We start from the raw sequence: 4,493 nt of genomic DNA on the forward strand, positions 1-4,493 counted from the left end.
ATGTGCTTCTCCTCTTTAAATCAAGCCATAAAAGTGTCCCATGAACTTTTGGGAGCCCTTCTTACTCAGCTGATTCCCAGCTGATCTTTGATTCTCACACAAAGAATCTGCTGGCATAGACCTTAATACTGAACCGTAGCAAATAAGATAATTGAGTTGAAAGTGACCTCAAAGGTCATCTGGTTCACCCCCCAGCTGATACAGGAAATCCACTGCTACAACAGCAGATCTTTCACTGTGCTCAGAAACCTTCAGCAAAGGAGAGTCCACCACTGTCTGTTCACTGTCAAACTTCTCATACCCGATCAAGAGAAAGTTCTTCCTTCTGTTTGGCCGAAAAATCTCCTTTCTTGTAATCTGAACCTGTCGGCTTGGATGTATGTACTGCCTAGACTCTTTCCATTAGGCTTTAGAATTTATTCTTTATCTCATCCCAACAAACAGAAATGTGGTAAGATCTTTTGCCCCCACCCAATCTTGAAGTGCAAAATCCAAATTCCTGTGGGAGTAAGAATATAATCAATTAAATAAATCACAGTTGCTGCCGCCCTTTAAGAGGAAACAAAATCTGTTGTCTGAAGTTACTGCCTCATTCTGCCTAATGGGTCAGGCCTGGATTTTTCATATGACATTGCCCCTATTTCCCATTTGTGGAGAGGGCCTCCTTTGCTAATCTCTTGACAGGGCCAGCCCTACCATGAGGCAGTGTGAGGCGGTTGCCTCAGGTGGCAGGTGCTGAGAGGCAGCAGCAAGGTGTTAGAGGAGAGAGCTGTGGGTCACACAGCCTGCCCTGTGCCCCCTAAGCTAGCCAGCTCCTTCAGGTGCAGTGGAGAATACTGCCCCCGTGTTGAAGAAACAGTCCAGTTGCCTTTGTATATGGAATTGGAGAGGGTGCCATCTTGTTCTTTTCTTCAGGCAGCAGAATAACTTGGCCTGGCCCTGTCTCTTGATTTAGACACACACACACACACACACACACACCCCTCTATGCTTCTCATATGCAAGGCAGAATGAAAGTGAGAGAATATTGTGTCTCCCCCAGGATTAGCTTCCAGAAAATCCTAGCTGGGAGAATACCATAGTACTGTAGATGCTGGAAGAGGAGATAATGGTTAATATTGGAATAAATCCTTCAGGCAGTAACCCCAGACTGTCAGTCAGCTAAAATGACATTTTTGTGTCTACAGCTCTCTTCCACATCTGCATAGAAGTACAGCTCTGCCTCATGTGTTTATCCCTTCTTGAGAGATGCACTGTCCCCTCTTGCCATCAACTTCCTGAAAAGGGCAGCAACAGGCCAATGCGAGAAGAAGCTTGCAACAAGGATTGTTGTTGAATTTCAAGCCCTTTGAGTAACCTTCTCTCTAAGTTTCTTCATCTGCCATACACAAATTATATAGGCCCAAGTATGGTGGGTCTGACATGCTGAGTTTAAATAGAGGGACATTGTGCGTGTGTCTCCCTCTTCATGGGATTCGTCTTACCACACTAGCCCTATTCAAAGTTTTAGAAAGGGGTTAAAATGAATGCATGAGCACTCTAGTCCTTCCCCCTCCTTCATTGCATTTGTTGCCCTCTACTTGGGGTGGGGGTGACTTTGTGAAGAGGATAGCCTCCTGTATCCACATGGATATAGAAGGCTCTCATCTTCACAAAGTCGCCCCCACCCCAAGTAGAGGGCAACAAGCAGGATGATGGAGGGGGCAGGGCTAGAGTGTGCCTTCTCATGCGTTTATTTTAACCCCTTTCTGAATGCCTGAATAGGACTATTGTCATGCAAATGTGCCTTTATTTATTTACTCACTACATTTGTATCCCACCTTTCCTCCAAGGAGCTCAAGGTGGCATGTATTGTTACACACTTGCTCTATTTTATTCTTAAAACAACCCTGTGAGGCAGGTTAGGCTGAGACATAGTGACTGGCCCAAGGTCACCTAGAGAGCTTGGTAGCTGACTGGAGATCTGAACTATGGCTGCTGTGGGCATCCAGGTGGGGCTCGAAGCTTGGCTATTTCTTGCCAGCTCAGCCCCCTGGATGCCAATCTGTGGATCCCTGTGCTTGCCCAACTTGGCACATGCCAAGTTGGGCAAGTGCAGGAACCCTCCACTCCCTTGCTGATCTGCCATTTCATGTAAAAATGGTAGCTTGGCCTTTTACAGAAAGGCCAATCTTTCGCAAATGTCAGCTGTAAAGAGCCCATTTTTGCAAAATTACAGGGCTCTTTATGGCCGCTATTTGCACAAAATTGGCTTTTCCGTAATTGGCCCGCGGGCCACCTGGTGACTCACCATACACTCTGAAAGCAAGGTTGGGCAGCTTGCAGGGGTCCAGCGAGCAGCACACAAGGCAGGATGAGGTGAGTTTGCCCATCCCTAATCTGCACCCAGGTCTCTTATTTCCTTGTAAAACTATAGTCGTGTTGAATCTGATTAATTAATTAATTAATTTCATCTCTAGACCACCCCATTGCCAAAGCTCTCTGGGCAGTTCGCAAACATGAAAACCCTAAAATACAACATGACTTCTCCTCAGTGGCCTGTGCACATTATTGTGAAATGGGTATTTATCCACTGAAGAGAAGTTAACATCACCATATGACAGAAGTACAGATTATGGGATGGCAGAGGGGCAGGGGAATGCTTTATATTTCCAGGGGCTCTAAAATGCATTCTTCACTGTCTTCTTGAATGATGCTGGCAGTCTTCTTTGAATGACTGCCTTGGTTAACGCCATTTGGAACTCTGGAGCACCCAGTTAGGATCTGGAAGGATGCTGTTGCATGTGACATACTGCGCTCAGATCTTCTATTGTTCTTCTAAGATAGTTCAGGGGTGGCAAAACATTCTGGGCCAGCAGGACTGGGCAGACTTCAGGCATGTGGGATCTGTTGTTGTTGCTGCTGCTGCTGCTGCTGTTGTTATTATTACCCTGAGATCTAACAAGTAGACCCATGTGCAAAATGGTAGCATAGGCAGACAGACATATGCTAATAATTAAGTACACATGGTGCTTCTGAGCACATGCTCAGCCCAGGGGTTTGTGATCAGTACCATAATGAAACTCACATGTCCTTTTGTACAAAAATCAACTCCTGGTTTCACCCCAAGCACCCTTTTTCATCAATCTAAAGTGGGGAGGGGGTGGAATAAAGCTTTTTAGTTGTTGGTATTGTTAGACAATCAAGAGTCAAAAACCTTTGATTATCTACTGCAAATCACCCATAAATCTACCACTAGATCCTGATCTACCTTCGGCCCTAGACTGAAAAGGAACAGATATCCTATCCCATCTCCGCTACCATGCTATGGAGAATAACCTTCTCAGCTCTGCTATCACACTCACTCCAGGCATCTGGCTGCTTTTCCTGCCCTTTCCTAACAACCACATATGCCACACCTCTACCCAGGAAAGAATGGCTTCATTGGCTGCTTTCAATCTGAATTGTTGAGCTAAGTGCCATGAAGCATTTTCAGCTGCCCTCCAGTTAGCCGGTCTTTGCTGAGGAGGTGTGAAACTGAGGCCTGGACATCAAATCCTCTAGCTCAAGGTTGTGCAGGCTACACACTTGCCCGTCATCTGCTCAGTCTCTTTCTATTAGCTGTGGGGGGCACAGTAGAATGTTAAGTAAGTTTCTGTGTGTGAGTGGAACTCTCTGAAGACAAGTAGTCTGTGCGTGTGTGTGTGTGTGTGTGTGTGCCCTTGCATGCAGAAGAACCATAGATACTTTCAAGAAGTTTTTTCGAGGAGAAGTTTCTCTTCCCTCATGAGAAACACAAGCAAAATGTTCCGAGTACCATGCAAACAATGAGGCTGCCATTTTGGGATGCTCTAATGCTTCCTCCCACCCAGCATGCTGATTTCGGAGGTTCTGTCATTTATTCTCTACTGTCAGTCCCTGCTGCCTGTATGGGTGGCCCAGGATAGTGGAGCCTGATGTATCTCATGATACACCAGTGCAGAGAAAAGCAGGCTCATGGGAGTCATGATAGGAGTTTTGTAAATACTGAGGAGGGTGGTTTGAGGGCATCTCTACACCACCCTAAAATCCTGCATTTAAATGGGGCTTTCACTTCCATTTTAAATGCAGGATCACAACGACTTCTGTTTTCACACACTTCCATTGCCCCCTCCACTTTCCCCCTCCTTCTCCCCATATTTGAGTCTTCCATATCTTTCATTGATCTCGCTCCTCTTCTTGCCGCTTTTCCTCTTTCACAGCGGGAACCCAAGTGGAATACAACAGGGTATTTTGATAGCTTATTATCTGTGATCTATTTAAAAATGGAATAAGGGGCATTTAGTGCAGGAGACACCCTGGAGGTTCACGGCGTCATGTAAGGAGCTTGCAAACTTCCATGATGGAGCCATCTCAATTGCAGGATAAAAGCTCTGTGAAGGAAGCCTGAATGAGGGAGAACAACTGTTTGACAGAGACTCAGAGGGGCAGGTGATGAAGACGTAGAATATCAGGGAAGGAAAATGAGTCTTGCT

The sequence above is a fragment of the Heloderma suspectum genome, chromosome 7, assembly GCF_057233095.1.
Source record: "Heloderma suspectum isolate Gila_16-S chromosome 7, 16-S_ref, whole genome shotgun sequence".
Taxonomy (NCBI): Eukaryota; Metazoa; Chordata; class Lepidosauria; order Squamata; family Helodermatidae; genus Heloderma; species Heloderma suspectum.